This window comes from Parasteatoda tepidariorum, chromosome 4 (assembly GCF_982258835.1).
Source record: "Parasteatoda tepidariorum strain Cologne lab strain chromosome 4, Ptep-v5.0, whole genome shotgun sequence".
Classification (NCBI taxonomy): Eukaryota; Metazoa; Arthropoda; class Arachnida; order Araneae; family Theridiidae; genus Parasteatoda; species Parasteatoda tepidariorum.
The window spans coordinates 121,513,093-121,530,938 of record NC_141758.1 but is presented as its reverse complement, the minus strand read 5'-3'; the positions used below and the strand labels follow the sequence as shown (position 1 = coordinate 121,530,938).

At 32.4% G+C, this 17,846-nt stretch overlaps 1 long non-coding RNA gene across 2 annotated transcripts; it reads right to left on the bottom strand.

The window, feature by feature from the left end:
- Positions 1-5,099: 5,099 nt before the first annotated feature.
- Positions 5,100-16,207, bottom strand: LOC122271793 (uncharacterized). 2 transcript variants are annotated; one of them, XR_015433369.1, is made up of 7 exons: positions 12,208-16,207; positions 11,733-12,132; positions 11,258-11,657; positions 10,783-11,182; positions 10,308-10,707; positions 6,991-10,232; positions 5,100-6,922 (listed from the first exon to the last, which is right to left on the bottom strand). It is a non-coding gene; the product is annotated as an uncharacterized LOC122271793 (long non-coding RNA). The 2 variants fall into 2 exon arrangements; XR_015433368.1 differs by having other exon boundaries at positions 5,100-6,919.
- Between the last annotated feature and the right edge of the window lie 1,639 nt (positions 16,208-17,846).

Sequence of the window (17,846 nt, the reverse complement as noted above, 5' to 3'; positions counted from 1 at the left end):
TTATTCAAAACTCTAATTGTAATAAATCAAAAATTTGGCGCATATCTCGTAATCTTGTTGAATGATTCGGAGTCATTATTTAGAAAGGTGTCATAAGACAAATTTGAAAAGTTTTCAGAATTTTTTGAATCACTTTGACACAGTAAGTTCATATGCCATTAGACTAACTGGAAAATACATTCATTGCTTCAATAAGCCTCCAATTGGTTCACTCAGTGAAGGCTTATTGGTTCATTGTTAAAGGTTTGTCGTAACAAACAAGTTTAGTGTGATTCATTAATTCTTCGCATATTTCTTTAATAACCTAAAGACATTTTAGGCTGTTTGAGAAATATTAAACAGAAGAGAAAATACTGCAGACGTTTTTTTCCCGCTTGGTGCGAACTCTACTCGAAAAAAACTCAATTTAAAAAATAAAAAAAAAATCGCTGAAAAGTATGTCATTAATATTAGAACAAAAAGTTTCAAACATAAATGTATAGTCTTTAAAAAAAAGTATTCCTTTAACCTTGGTCACTTGAATGAAATAATCAGTTTTAATGAGTGAGTGACGACTAATCGTTCGACTCCTAGACTTTGAATTAAAAACAAGTATATTTCATATTTTGTTTAGTTATTTCAGACAAATTAACATAACTTAAGAAAGCAGCATAGTATTTCAATTAAAAACTGAAATAGGGTAAAAATGATTCCTTAGCAGTTCGTTTATTCATGTAGGGTTGCTAAGAGTGCACCCTCCATATGTAGTTGAAAACGTTTTAGTCATTTTTAGGTGAACAGAATGAAAAAGATTTAGGATAGTAATATGCAGGAAAAATAAGGATAGTAATATGCAGGCCTGTGAACTAATAGTAGATTAGTTTTTATCCTTTATGAATCTGCAATCGAGAGTTTCATTCCTTCGTTTAATGAACAGTGTCATTATTTTTTTATTTTAAGAAAACGGCCATTTGTCGCTTCGTTAATGTACTTCATCTGAAATCATTTTTCAGATTTTTTTTTCAACGTACCAGTTTGACTTGTTTAATTTATTCGTGATTTTCCTTACATTTAGTTACAAGTTTACTGTCCCTGGCCAAACTATTAGACGCACTCTATGTAAAATCTTAATGATACTCTATACAGCTTTAGTGTTTTTATGCGACTGAAACCGGTTTGCACTTGTTTACGTTCGTGTATCAATGGGTTAAATTAGACGATATATTATATATAGAATATTTATTATATCAAGCATTATATTAGTATGTTGTAATGATTAGATCAAATTTTGAGACGCACTTCAGTATTTTAATAATGACATGCTTTGCATAGGCAATACTTTTATATTTAAACATACATGTAAAAGGGTTTCAATTCAGGAGATCTTTTTGATGTACTTCCTATTTGTATTTATTTTTAACGTATCGCATTACAATGGATACCGGAGCATAAAACCCAAATGATGATTTGGATATGAACGGTTCATAATATGTGATTGTAATTCTGTATATTTTGTTTTAAAATCGTAAAATCTATAGTCTCCTAAAATAGAAATTTCCTTGGTGCATTATTAATTTTACGTTAAACTGATTCACTTAATCTGAGTTCATGTTGGCCTTGAGTAAGGTCAATAGGGCTCTTTTTTTCATTCTAAGGGTAGCTATTTATTTAAACAACCTTAAATAGTAATATCTTGTTCTTTAAAAAAAATTGTTAGAAGTGTATTTATCTTTTAAATAAAAGCAAGAAAGAATGTATAAAGAGAAAGAATGTCGAAAAAGAATTAGCAAGTTACATAGCTAGCATTCACCACCACGAGGAAATTATTCGAACTTTGGATCAGGAAAAAAAAGATACTAAAAAAAATGGGAAGTACTGAATTTAATTCCACTTCTGTAAAGAAAGAACAAGAAAATCTTCTAAGTATGAAGAAAAACTAAACTATATTCGTTATTTTTCATAAATATTGTAAGTTTCTAAATTTGTTTAATTATATGATTAAATGCTATATTGAATTTGCATAAATTGTAATAGTCTAATTTTTTTGATATGACCCCTATTATAGCAACCCTTCCATCATAAAAAAAAAACATGTCAGTTCCTTTGTGTGGTTTATTTTTGAGTTAAAACGACAGAACCTAGCTGCTAATGTCATAGCTCGATTAATATTTGAAGAAAAATACTTTAAGGTGAAATAAAATAGGTTATAACCTCATTAGATTACTAAAAGTATTATCACAGCAAAAGAAAACCATTAACAAGAAATGGCAAACTCACCATGTGAAAGCACTACTGGAAGTAGCAACCTAACTATCAAAAAGGAAACAATTTAAATGGATAAGCACTTTAAAAACGCTACGCATCATGTTTAAGTTAAAATAATGCTCAATTACAGCCTAAAACTTAATTGAAATCAGTCACAGATTGGATAGAAATAGTATACATCTAGATATAGAGGGGATGATTTTATTATTCGATATTACATCATAAAAATCAATGTTTTCTTAAATATAATCTATTTAAAAATATCTTTTCATTATTGTTACAATGTGCCAATGCTAAAAAACCTTCAGATAAAAAAAAAAAATTAGAGTTGAATGATTTTCTTTTTAAGTAAATATTTACTAGATTATGTTAAGTTATATTTATATTAAGTAATATTTACTAGTTAAAGTTCATTTCATCGTTTTTTTTCTATGTATTAAATATTTAAATTCCCATATCTATTGTCATTATTATTCTTTTCTAGTACTTCAGTATTATGAGTAAATCTATCTTCTATATTATATAAAACGCTAATACGTACGTATGTATCAATAAAACCAATGATATTTCTTTTCTCGCGCTGGCAACAGTTTTCATTTTTAATTGATAGGATTCGGCGCGCAAGAGCACGTAGTGAGCATCATATGTCTAATCTATATTATATAAAACGCTAATACGTTTTAATTGATAGGCTTCGGCGCGCAAGAGCACGTAGTGAGCATCATATGTCTAATCGGGTGAATTCTCACCGAATTATCAAAAAAATTCTCACAAAATTATCTCGCAAAATTATTAAAGACTTTAAAACAAAACTTACAACAGTTACTTTTCTCAACAACTGAAATTTAGAATAGTGTGATTAAGAAAAATATGCGAACTGTTTGCAATTTCTAATTAATATTGAAATGCACAGGTTTAGAATTTTCTACAGTGAAAAGTTTTCGGAACTTCAGTGTTCAAAAAAAGTATACAAAAGCTAGACGATAAGAACGTATCCATTGAGCGAGCAAAGCGAGCATCGGATTGCAAAGCAATCCGAAATGAACTGCGAAAGCAGTTTCGGGGGTTGGCGAGCGCCAGCGAGCAGGAGGCGAAGCCTCCTAGTAAATATTAAAATTCATGAAAGAAGATTAAATTGTAACTTGTGTTATATAAAACGCTAATACATACGTATGTATCAATAAAACCGATGATATTTCTTTTCTCGCGCTGGCAACAGTTTTCATTTTTAATTGATTGGATTCGGTCCGCAAGAGCACGTAGTGAGCATCATATGTCTAATCGGGTGAATTCTCACCGAATTATCAAAAAAATTCTCACAAAATTATCTTCATCGAAGCCGATGCTTTTCATCCGGCGTTCAGTACTATTTCATATTGCTTTACAACACATGGTTTTAGTCCTCTGGTGGGAAAGACTTTAAAACAAAACTTACAGTTTTTTTTTCTCAACAGCTGAAATTTAGAATAGTGTGATTAAGAAAAATATGCGAACTGTTTGCAATTTCAAATTAATATTGAAATGCACAGGTTTAGAATTTTCTACAGTGAAAAGTTTTCGGAACTTCAGTGTTCAAAAAAGTATACAAAAGCTAGACGCTAAGAACGTATCCAATGAGCGAGCAAAGCGAGTAACGGATTGCGAAGCAATCCGAAATGAACTGCAAAAACAGTTCCGGGGGTTGGCGAGAGCGAGGGGGCGAAGTTTCCTAGTAGTTTTCTATTTCTAAACTTATAAAATTTAATTCCTTTTTCTGCAATAAAATAGTATTAACAAAGTATGGTTATTGCTATTTTTTCTCCTTATTTCTGCAATTTATTTATCCGTGCTTGAAAGGAAAAATTCTAAAACAGCAAAGTTAATGCGTTATACATTTTTAATGAAAAAAAAAATTAAAATAGTGAAAAAAAAATCTCAAGTTAAGCATCACCAAAAAACGAACAAACATTTTCAAGAATCTAATTGTATGTGTCCTACATTATCGCCGCAGCCCAAGTGCTTAAACTTTCACTTATTGTAATTTAATTTAGCGACTTCAACGAATATCATTTCACTAAAGCTTTATGCAAAAGAAATTCTAATTCTTTTCCACTAAAAAAAAAGCGTCGCTAAATAGAACTTATCCTCGATCGCATTTCTAACAATTTAGTGAATTGTAATTAATTTTCAACTGGTATTCTTTACCTTGCGACCATAAAATTTGCCATTTTCTTGTATGCTGCAAATAAACCTTATTACCAATCAAAATTAGACTAATTTCAGACTAGCTATATTACTTACATTTGAAACTAGGTCTCTGTATTTGATGTCAATGAAAATTACAATTTTGCCTAAAATGGCACTTTTAATTTAACTAAGTATAAAAAGTAAAAGCAGTACTCAAAATAAAGTCCTGAATATCTTTTTCTAAAGATCAGATTTTTACTAAGTTCCAAACGTAGCAGTTCAAACGGGGAGCCTCAGATAAGAGAATTGGAGCTAACTATTCAGCTACAGTATTTGTCACAAATACTTAGTTATTGCTAGCTAATGAAGTCATTCTTTTGAGAAATTAAGATTGTTACACAGTTTGTGAAAATCCGGACACTGGAACAAAAAGTTACTCAATGTGATATAGTTCATTTTGCGCAATTGCATTGAAACAGATGCCACAGAAACACTTTTCGCGTCGTTCACAAAATATGTAAGCTAGTGTTTGAGTAAGAGTCTTAACATAGAAGACCTCCGAAATCTGGTTAATCTGAAAGCAATCATATTATCGAAGTTTAACTATATACCCTTACTGGGTAACTTTAATGCAACTTTAAATTCATCCTTGAAAAATGAGAGCCAACGAAAAAGACGAAACCCAAATATCAAGAATAAGCTATTTATTCATGGCTAAGAGTAGAACAAGACACAGAATTGCATGTAACTATGCATTATGTAAAAGAAGTCTTACATAAGTAACAAAACGGAACAACATCTACAATGCAAGCTCGAAAAAATTAACACATTATCAAAAGTATCATCATACAATACAAATATTTGCTACCACTTTAAAGTAGAATAAGTAAAACAGCAAACTATGAAGAAAAAAACACCACACTTTTAGAACTTTCACATAGCTATAACCTTTGGTTTTATACACAACTCGTTTACTAATAAAGTATTTTTAAAAAACTGTAAAGTTTAAATGACAAAGTAAGGATTTAAAAAGCTTAGTTCTGAATGGAAGTATATTACAGTAAATGAAATTCAAATCTTGAAACTTTTTTCTGAAAGAACAGACAAAAAACTGGAACAGTAAAAGCTTCGGGAAATCATGACTGAATTTATTTTGATACAAAATGACAACTTAAGCAATCTCATTTTTTAGTTTAATAAATATACTTGTTATAAATTTACTATAACCTTCATGCTCTTACAAAGTGAGAATGATATATTTTAGATGTTTAAATCATTTAAAACAAATTCGGTGCGAAAAATTCGATTTGCCGGAGTATCTATAAAGAGTGAATTAAAATTGCTTATTAATTCTTTAAATGAGTTTAAGGGTTTACTTATCAGATACGCATTTTTAATTAAGGTTAGAAAAAATATCAAGGATTTGAGGTTTCTAATGAAAATTTGACTTTTATAACCAGTAGTGAATACAAAAATATTTGACAGTATAATTCAACATAAATTTGGAATTTCATTTTGTCTCGCAAATAAAGATATTTCCATGAATTAAATACTTTTTAAATGGATTTTAAAATAAAAGTTAAGAAATTTTCGTCGGAAATTTTAATTTCATAAATACTGATTGGATCTACATTTATCTTTTTTACTACAGAAACGAGTTATTTCCAAAAACATTTAAGATACAAAAAGTATAGAAAACTTTTAAACCATTAAATTATTCGTACATTATTACCGATTGCCGCACTTAATAACCTCACTCTGTGAGCGCAGGTCGGTTCTTGGCCACCAAAGCTTTTACTGCTTCATTCTAACAGTAAAAAACAGGTACTGCTATTACATTGAATAACACAAAATAAAATCTCTGGAAATACATGAACTTTGAAACATTTGACAAGATTATGTTTACGTTTCTTTAAAAAATAATTTTACTTTCCTACAATAAAAATAGGTCACGGTCAGTATGACAATTATGTAAACATTTAATTCGAAAGAAATTGTCATTGCAGGGTTTAGAGTAGGAACCACGGAGGTCTGTTCTCGAAAACTTTCAACAAGTTAGCTTAGTGCAAAAAGAGATATCCAACTGAATTTAATTTGCTGCTCAACCAGGGTTGGATGGCAGACCCATTTCTGGGTTTACGATTATGACTGTTCAGCTCCATACGATCGCACACTTGAAACGAAACCAGAAGACGAGAGAACTCCTGGATCGAAATAGCCTTCATGGAGGACTTATGCTGCAACTAACCCGCATTTGCGTTACATGGAGAGGGAACCATGAAAACCTTCCACGGTTAGCTCGACGGTATGGGAATTTTAACGCACGAATCAGGATATTTTACGTAGACCAGAAAGTTCTGAGATTAACTTGAGCCACATCTTTGGGAATGAAATCATCTTCGAGGAACAGATCAGTCTCATCTCATTTGACAAATACAAAATGGCCCTTTCAATTTCCTTTTAAATCTCGGCAACACTTGAATCTGGAGAATGGCGCATAATTCATTCTCTGCTAAATTAAATTTATTATAAGTAAAAAGGGCTTGGAGGAACAATAGAAAAAATAAAAGTTCATCTCACCTACTAGGCCAGCAAGTTAATGGAAAGTAGGCAGCAACACATCTGAAAACAACTTCCGGTTTTCAGAGATTAGTCAGATGCTTTCTTCGAAACTTTCCATCGTTTGCAATTTCAGCTCCCCTAAACGTGTCCACATGAGCAGCATATCAAGAAGAAGATTCTGAAAAATACCAGAGACAGAAGCAGTACCGATGTTCCAAAAAAAAGGCTAAATTAAACACAATCTAATCCAATAATAAGGCAGATAAAACCTATATTCAAAACTAATATTGTTTGAGATAAATTAAATCATTGAACAATATTTGAATATCTGCAGTAATAAACGTATCACAGTAGATTAGTTAAATACAAGTTATAGTATAGTTAGTATATATTATATATTTGTAGCATACTAATTAGTATATTAGTATATATATACAATGTTAAATATAATAAGAAGTACTTTTTATGTTATCAGAATATGAGAAAATGCTTCATTGGCTTACATATTATAAATTTTTATTTTGCGCTTTAATTTTTATCCATATTTTAACTCTTTTATCAATTCCAAAAGATGTTGATTTTAACAAAAATCAAAAAAAAGCGAACAAAGATAGAAATCCAGTTTAGTTTTAATTTAGAAATGAAACGATCAGAAGTATAAATCAATATATAAAAATAATGGTAAACACTTTGAATACTCTTTAAATCGAACAAGTTTTAAATTTAACTATATATTATTCACTCGGCCTGCTTCTTGTTCAGTTTACAATTTATTTTAATATTCTGAACATTAAGGAGGATTTGTTCACTTGGCAGATGCATACCGCAAATTCTATACAGTTCAATGCAGTTGTTAATAACAGATTTATACAGCTTACGAAGCTCATTGTACACATGTGCTTTCATGAATGGTTGCTTTACACTGCTTCCAGAATCTTCAAAACTAGATTTTAAATTAATAATTTCTGTGTCAAAAAATTCTTAATCGTACAGATATATCGTACAGATTTAGAAGTTAATATAAAGAAACCGATTAAAGGTTAATTCAAATTTAAAATAACATCGTTAACATTCTCACAATGCAACTATCACTTAACTAATCTAACACAAGAGCAACGCTTTTCCCCTTAGAGAGAAAAATATTATGAAAGTCGAAACTGATAAATTACAAGCACTATAAACGTTCTTGTTCTAAGATTAAACGTTCTTGCTCTAAGATTAAACGTTAGTGAAGAGCTGAGTGGTTTTTCAGGGCACGGACTTGCAAGCTTTAGTTACAGTCCAGGACCTTACTCTATCCTACCTCAGCCCTTTAGATTTTAATTTGATCGGGATAATAATTTAAATAATTTTAAAGCCAAATATATTTAGCTGTAAGCACCAGAGTTCAGTGACTTAGGGTCACGGACATGTGGGCTAGCATCACTGTCCAGGACCACCCAGTTCTTTTGACACCCTGGTTCTTACTGCACCGTAGTCGAAAGAACGGAAAAGTTCCGAAACGGCTGAGCAAGTGTGAAGCTCGAAGAGGGAGAAGAACGGCCGTTTACCACTCCCAATTCGGATTTCAGACTTGTTCAGTCATTGAAAGTCATAACACGTTCATCTGTGTTTTGCAACGACATCGCAACGTAATTGCGAAAAGTCAGGAGGTTTTAGTAAATATCAGACAAAAACGCAAGACACGAAAGTTTTAATTGTGAACGTTCATAGTGTTAACAATCCTCGATGCTTAAAAAGTTTAACATGCTCACATTAATTTTAAGGCTATGCACTATTTAATAAACCGATTTAAGAAGGTTCTTCGTTTATTTACTGTTATTAGTGTGACCCCACACAAATTGTGCGTGCATTAAACATTACTGGAAATAAAACGACGCATTGTTGCTGGAAATCGTTCCCTTAAAGCAGGGATGGGGAAACTACGGCCCGCGGGCCAACTGTGGCCCGCCGGAAGATTTTATCCGGCCCGCGGACAGAATTTTAACTAGCTGATCAGTGGCGAATATATCTACTTTGTTTAAAGCTATTTTTGTTCTTTCTTTTTTAACAAAGTACTGATGACCTTTCCACTTTCTCTATTTTTGTTCTACAAAACATAAATTAATTAAAATAGTTAGCAAAAACAGCTTTAACTGGTAAAATGTTAAAAGCAAAAGTTCTTTATAGAATAGCTGTAGATTAGCTCCAACAAGTATTTGTCTTTCTCGAGGAGCAGACATATGGAATCTAATATAGGTGAATTGTACTTCACATGAGGCTGACTACGCGTTTTAAGTTCCAACGAACGGACTTTTCTGTCGGCTCGAGCTCTAGCATATTTTACTGCGTATGGAAAGGTTGCTCACATGCAACGTCATTGTAAATAATGGTGAAATTATTAAATGTATAAAATGGCTACTGCCTGATTGAGTTATTTGTAAACATTTTTTATCCCAAAATGGCAACTAAAAATCGCAAAATTGATGTAGAGTGACATGCACTCAATGATGATTTGACTTTATTTTATTTCAGAAGTTTTTACTCAGCCCACCAAACTTTTTTTTCTAGATTTTTGGCCCACGACCAAAAAAGTTTGTCCATCCCTGCCTTAAAGGATTAACAATTTTTCTGTCAATCGAAATGAATAAAAAAGAAAAACGGAAATGTTTCATAAAATCATCATTATACTTTTGTTATTGTGTGGCTCAGAAGCCTGGACTACGTCAAAACCAAATAGATTAGTCCTATTCGAGAGAAAAGTTTAGGATTCTGTGCACAATGAATATCAACCTTACATGAAACCAAGGATTCAGTCAAATCTCCAGTTTAAATAGAAATGGCTTTGGATACGATAAAAATAAAGGTTACAGTCTCACCTACTAGACCAGCAAGGAAACAAAAGATTTTTTGTGAAAAGAAGTCCTTCATATCTTTAATTAGTGCAGCCTTTCCTAGACTCGTCTGATTCTTTATTCCTATACAGTTTTAGCTTCCCAAAACGTGTCCATCATCAGGATATCAAGTAGACTGTCAAATCAATTCTGAAAAATACAAGACACAAAAGCAGTACCTATGCACAAAACAAAAGGACAAATTAAACAATATAAACCAATAGGGTAGAATAAACGAGTATATTTAAAGCCGATATTATGGATCGTGTTTTCTACACTAGGGAGCGCAGAAAGCTCCCAACTGTCTATACTTCCTGGTTACTGCTTTTGGAGTGCTTTGAAGCCACTTGGATCACAATGTGTTGATCAATACGATGTTTTGAGACTCTGAAAAATGAAAAGTGCATTAATTTAAAAGTTCTTAGAAGAACAAGGACCAGAAATGCTTATCGTCTCACTTACTAGGCCAGCAAGAAAGCGATTGAGCATTGCTTTGTGTGTAAAACAGTCATTTAATGTCTTCAAATTTTTCCGTTCATAGACTCGTCTGAGACTTTATCTAAAAATGATCCTGTACAGTTTTATCTCCTCGAAACGTGTTCATCAGCAGCATAGCAAGACAATTCTGAAAAATACAAGACACAAAAGCAGTACCTATGCACAAAACAAAAGGACAAATTAAACAATATAAACCAATAGGGTAGAATAAACGAGTATATTTAAAGCCGATATTATGGATCGTGTTTTCTACACTAGGGAGCGCAGAAAGCTCCCAACTGTCTATACTTCCTGGTTACTGCTTTTGGAGTGCTTTGAAGCCACTTGGATCACAATGTGTTGATCAATACGATGTTTTGAGACTCTGAAAAATGAAAAGTGCATTAATTTAAAAGTTCTTAGAAGAACAAGGACCAGAAATGCTTATCGTCTCACTTACTAGGCCAGCAAGAAAGCGATTGAGCATTGCTTTGTGTGTAAAACAGTCATTTAATGTCTTCAAATTTCTCCGTTCATAGACTCGTCTGAGGCTTTATCTAAAAATGATCCTGTACAGTTTTATCTCCTCGAAACGTGTTCATCAGCAGCATAGCAAGACAATTCTGAAAAATACAGGACACAAAAGCAGTACCTATGCACAAAACAAAAGGACAAATTAAACAATATAAACCAATAGGGTAGAATAAACGAGTATATTTAAAGCCGATATTATGGATCGTGTTTTCTACACTAGGGAGCGCAGAAAGCTCCCAACTGTCTATACTTCCTGGTTACTGCTTTTGGAGTGCTTTGAAGCCACTTGGATCACAATGTGTTGATCAATACGATGTTTTGAGACTCTGAAAAATGAAAAGTGCATTAATTTAAAAGTTCTTAGAAGAACAAGGACCAGAAATGCTTATCGTCTCACTTACTAGGCCAGCAAGAAAGCGATTGAGCATTGCTTTGTGTGTAAAACAGTCATTTAATGCCTTCAAATTTTTCCGTTCATAGACTCGTCAGAGGCTTTATCTAAAAATGATCCTGTACAGTTTTATCTCCTCGAAACGTGTTCATCAGCAGCATAGCAAGACAATTCTGAAAAATACAAGACACAAAAGCAGTACCTATGCACAAAACAAAAGGACAAATTAAACAATATAAACCAATAGGGTAGAATAAACGAGTATATTTAAAGCCGATATTATGGATCGTGTTTTCTACACTAGGGAGCGCAGAAAGCTCCCAACTGTCTATACTTCCTGGTTACTGCTTTTGGAGTGCTTTGAAGCCACTTGGATCACAATGTGTTGATCAATACGATGTTTTGAGACTCTGAAAAATGAAAAGTGCATTAATTTAAAAGTTCTTAGAAGAACAAGGACCAGAAATGCTTATCGTCTCACTTACTAGGCCAGCAAGAAAGCGATTGAGCATTGCTTTGTGTGTAAAACAGTCATTTAATGTCTTCAAATTTTTCCGTTCATAGACTCGTCTGAGACTTTATCTAAAAATGATCCTGTACAGTTTTATCTCCTCGAAACGTGTTCATCAGCAGCATAGCAAGACAATTCTGAAAAATACAAGACACAAAAGCAGTACCTATGCACAAAACAAAAGGACAAATTAAACAATATAAACCAATAGGGTAGAATAAACGAGTATATTTAAAGCCGATATTATGGATCGTGTTTTCTACACTAGGGAGCGCAGAAAGCTCCCAACTGTCTATACTTCCTGGTTACTGCTTTTGGAGTGCTTTGAAGCCACTTGGATCACAATGTGTTGATCAATACGATGTTTTGAGACTCTGAAAAATGAAAAGTGCATTAATTTAAAAGTTCTTAGAAGAACAAGGACCAGAAATGCTTATCGTCTCACTTACTAGGCCAGCAAGAAAGCGATTGAGCATTGCTTTGTGTGTAAAACAGTCATTTAATGTCTTCAAATTTTTTCGTTCATAGACTCGTGTGAGGCTTTATCTAAAAATGATCCTGTACAGTTTTATCTCCTCGAAACGTGTTCATCAGCAGCATAGCAAGACAATTCTGAAAAATACAAGACACAAAAGCAGTACCTATGCACAAAACAAAAGGACAAATTAAACAATATAAACCAATAGGGTAGAATAAACGAGTATATTTAAAGCCGATATTATGGATCGCGTTTTCTACACTAGGAGGCGCTGCAAGCTCTTGGCATTATCAAAAAATTGATCCCGTTCAGTTCTAGCTATCTGAAATTTCATCAGAAGCATATCAATTAGTAAGAAAATTCTGAAAATTACAAGAGAAAAAAACAGCACCTAAACACATAACAAAAATGATAAATTAATCGAGATCATCTAATCCGATCACGCGGAACTTGCAGATATTTAAACCAATAGTTTGAAATAAAGTGCACAATTTTAATTTAAAAAAAAAAATGGGAGAATTGAACTTAAAACCAAACAAATTTTAAAGATGCGCATGTTAGCAAAAAACAGTACTTCCTCAGGGGAGACAGCCATGCTAACATGCTGAAGCCTTTTTTTTTAGTCAGTGGTTAAATTAAAAATAGTCCCCTGATGAAGTATTGTTTGTGCTAACATGCGTATCTTTGTACTAGCATGCGAAAAATAAAAAATTAACTTAATATTCTAAGGTGTTACTAAAAGGAAATTTGGCTATCTTCAGCTATATGGAACAAGTTTTTAAAATAAAATATTAAATTAGATTTAAAAGTTTAAATTTTATACCAGATCTAAATGCTTTCTATGTAAACAGTATTCATATATTTTATTGTAATGCGAGAAAAATGGAGTTTTTAAATTATTTATTTTTCCTTTCGTAAAAAGTCGAAATTTTACATGAAATCTAATTAGATACATATTTAGTATAAATCTAGAAATTTAGGATTAATTTATATTCATCACAGGCAAAAGTCTTCCAATATTATGCTAAAAATGTAAATATGACAAGTTTTAAAATAAACTACACATTATTACACTATGTTTTGATGCTTTATAAAATAACAAAAATGAGAAACGAAGAAATTAAGTTCAGTAAAACACTAACAGAACTGAAACATTTTGATGGCATATAATGGTTTAACATTAAGAATTCAACTTTTACAAAATTACTGAAAAAAATTGGATGCATTCTTTTGATCAATGGAAAAGGGAAAAAATTTTTTTTGAATACCTCCTTGAAATAGTGAGTTCTAGCAAATGTAATTTACGGTAATCCTTGGCAAACTAAAATGTCTCCCAAAACAAATCAGAAATGAACTTTTCCGTAAAAATTAATCAAAGTTTGTTTTGTCTCAACGTGAATCTATTGTAAAATTCCTAGACAGCTTTTTGTGAATCGAGTACTAACGAATCTTATTTTAGTTCTACTCTTCCAAGTGCTTTGAAATCCTCATTAATGCAATCAACTCACCTTATTCTCTAGGCCTGCCTCTTGTTCGGGTTCCTTTAAAAGGTGGGTACTTTATTTACGTAGCAATAGAACTGCACAATGGCGACGAACTGGGGAAAATCCCTGATGATAATCAAAAGACATGCCATCGCAATTTTGATCCTCTGCAGTGGGGATGGCTCCTCTGCTTTGATATACCAACAACCGGCACGCGAAATCGAGCACTTTGCGGTAGAACAGCTTAAAGAGGTCTGATACCGTGCACCCTCGATCCTTTTGCAGGTTGATCCAAGTGAACACCCACCCACTTACTGACTGCAGGTTGACCTGAGTGATGTTTGACTTCGATAGTCTACTGGGAACAGTGTCTTGACGATCAGTCGAGTGCGGGACCCAATTTGTTTAAAGACTCCGGATATTAAGAATTTGTCCATTCGACAGATTTGTCCAGCAAATTGTATGCAATTTATCGTGGTTGTGAATACTCAGCTCTGTACAGCATGTATAGCTCATTGCATGCGTGATTTCATTTAATATTAATATATTACGTCTAGAATCCTCACAACTATTTTTTTTTTTTTTTTAAAAAAAGCTAGTACATTTTCAGACAATTTTGATATAGCCCAAGATTTTGAACCCTATACAAGAACAGGTTATAGAAGTTCTTGGTAATTTTAATCTTCAATATTTATATTTTCTAACATTAAACTAAAAACATTTCGGTATTAAGAAAGTGTTGTCCGCACATAAAAATCTGAAGCCCTTAAAAGCTAATCTTAAGAGTCCGATTCAAGTTGAGCTCAAAATTGGAATATAATCATAATTAATATTTTCAAAATGTTGCATCCTATCCGTTATCTAATCTCATCTAAGAACAAAAAATATCCCTTTCGACCGGAAAATAGTGTGAACGTCGAAATTAATGAATTTGAAGCACCTATAAACGTTCTTTTTCTCTAAGATTAAACGTTAGTAAAGGGCCGGGTGGTTTTTCAGGGCACGGATTGGCAATCTTTAGTTACAATCCAGGACCTTACTCTATCCTACCTCAGCTCTTAAGATTTTAATTTGAGCGGGATAATAATTTAGATAATTTTAAAGACAAATATATTTAGCTGTAAGCACCAGAGTTCTTCAGTGACTTAGGGTCACGGACATGTGGGCTAGCATCACATGTCCAGGACCACCCAGTTCGTTTGACACCCTGGTTCTTACTGCACCGTAGTCGAAAGAACGGAAAAGTTCCGAAACGGCTGATCAAGTGTGAAGCTCGAAGAGGGAGCAGAACGGCCGTCTACCACTCCCAATTCGGATGTCACACTTGTTCAGGCCACTCCATTGAATATTTCCGTTTCATAACACGCTCATCTGTGTTTTACAACGACATCGCCAAGTCAGGAGTTTAGTAAATATCAGACAAAAACGCAAGACACGAAAGTTTTAATTGAGAACGTTTATAGTGCTAAAAAACCTTAATGCCTAAAAAGGGAGTTGTGCACTTGCTACTCAAATAGTTATTAATTTTAATTATGATGAGATACAGACATAAGTAGGCAGGCACTTCAACTATTTACTGAAAGTGAAATACTGAGATAAGACAACGCATTGCTGTTGCTAATTGTTCTCTAAATGGATTTTATAACTTTTTACATCTTAACCGTCGTTGAATAGTAAACCTAATTTTGGGTTTACGACTACTAATGTTCAACTCCGTATCCTTGTAGTTTTGTACCCGAAAGACAAGGGAACTCCTGAATCAATCATCGGGTGAAATTTGCTTTCGTGGAGGACTTTTTTTTAATGGAACTAACTCGCATTTGAGTTAAGTCAAGAGGAATATCACGAAATCCTTCTACTGTTAGCTTGACGGCAAAGGCGCTCTAAACCACGATCCGTCTACCACTGAGAATATTTAACGTCAACACAGGGGTTTGTGCATGCCGGATAATTCGTATCGATCACCTCATTTGAATGGCATCCCCTGAGCCACCAAAAGAATTTTTTTTTTTTATCAAATGATTGAAAAACAGAAATCGTGTTAGATTAAAATATCATTAGACATGTGCTCGCATGTGGCTCAAAAACCTGGGCTATGTGAAAATCAAAGTAAGCTAGTCATATTCGAGAGATAAGTTGGATTCTGTGCACATTAAGTAACAATCGTACATCTGATTTATCTCACTCAACATTTAGAGCAGTGAAATTCTCAACCTTTTTTTCGTCGCGGTACACTTTTAACTATTTCGAAAAATTGACGGCACACAAAGAAAAAAAATAAGTTTAAAATTTGCTTACTTAAAAACTTATAAAATAGTCTATGATTATAATTTAGAATGTGAAATTAAATATGTACTACTCAAACAGTACGTTTATGAAAGGATTAATTACAGGTTAACTGTTATTTTTTTTGCTATTTATAGATTAGCTTGTTTTTTATAGTTATTAATTGTTAGTTTTTTTTATATTATTTCTGTGATTTCTTGTTTTCTTCTAATTATTGTTAGCTTTTTCGTTAGTTATCCTGTTCATAACTATTAATTGCATAGTTTATTTCAATAGTTAGCATTTATTTCCTTTTTCGAGCTACTATTTAACTTGCTTTTGTTTATTTGTAATTTTAATAGTCATTAACTTTCCTAAATATTTGAATATTGGCAGAGACAGAACTATCGCCGATAAAGATGTTTACGCCTTTAAAGCGCGGAAAAGTATATTTACTTTAATTTGATCTGCTCACGCAATAAAAAAGTTATAATTTTTTACTATAACATTTCTAAAATTTGGGGGCACACAAAAGTACGGCTGCAAAAAAAATCAAATATAGTTTGAGAATGTCCAGAGTCTCATTTTAAACAGATTGAAACATGAACCAGACTCACGTGGGTTGGCTGCATTAATGGAAACGTTAAAGCAATAGAAGGGAACAGTTACAACATCTTGGCGAGAAAGAGGACATCTATCAGGCATCTAAAACACTTTAACGCATCACAGAGTGTTGCCGTAGATTGTTTAGAGTAGCTAATCTGAATAGTTATAACCCATTTAACGACTCATAAAATCTCAACCCTTAAAGTGTATCTCAACACTAAAAGTTACTAAAAGAAGTACTTTGAATGTTCCGATATTCTACTTTTGATGTAAAGTAGTTGACACCAACTTAGCTGTTAAGTAAATACTAAAACTTACGACAGTATGATAAGATGCACATTACTCAAATTTATCAACTTAAAATAATAGCATAGGAGGCAAACACACAATTTAAAAATTTACAATTTTAGAAATGAGGCCTGCATACAGATATGAATTCGAATTAAGCTTAACAGGAAGTTATATAATGAATAAAATTTACAGCTGTTCGAAAATTATAATTATCCTTATTATGTAACTCAAAACACACATTTTGAAACAGTGAATTTTTTTACTTAGAATTTCAGCAGCATGGAAGAAATTTAAGCTATGTCCTACTTTAATGTAAGCAAACTACTAGCGGTATCCAAACTATGTAAAATAAAAGTTGTTAACGACAATTCTCAAATAGTGTATAAAGTGGTGTTAAAGCTAATCCATTGAGGTTTTCTATTGCAGATGTAAGATATTTAAAAAAATTAATACAGACATTTAAAAGATTCTAATTTAAGACTTCGGGTAATTTTTATTTGAAAATTTCTATATATTTGTTCTTTGTACCATAGAACACAGATATTAACCAACATTTCTTGCAGAGAAGTGAACAATTTGTAAAAATAATTTAAGCCGCATAACTTTAATTTACGATAATATTCAACTGATGTAATTGCATAAAATGAAAGAACGGGTGCTGATTGATGTGTACTTTAATAGGGTTAATCAGTACAAATAGAAATAAATTGAAGGAACTATTTGATTTGAACAGCTGTAAAATTTAGAAATTTTTCTACCAGTTTTTTCTAGTATAGGAAAGTTCAGCTTTTTATTAGGCACAGTTGAAATTTGAGCACTCCAGGTGTTCGCAATGTGTTCTAAATTTAGATTAAACAATTTTAATTTGGTGAAAAAAATTGTCAACAATTTGATAGTCCTGAAACCCTAGAAATTCTGTATTGTCAACAAGCACTGTGATTTAGTTAAGAACTCTAGCTTATGT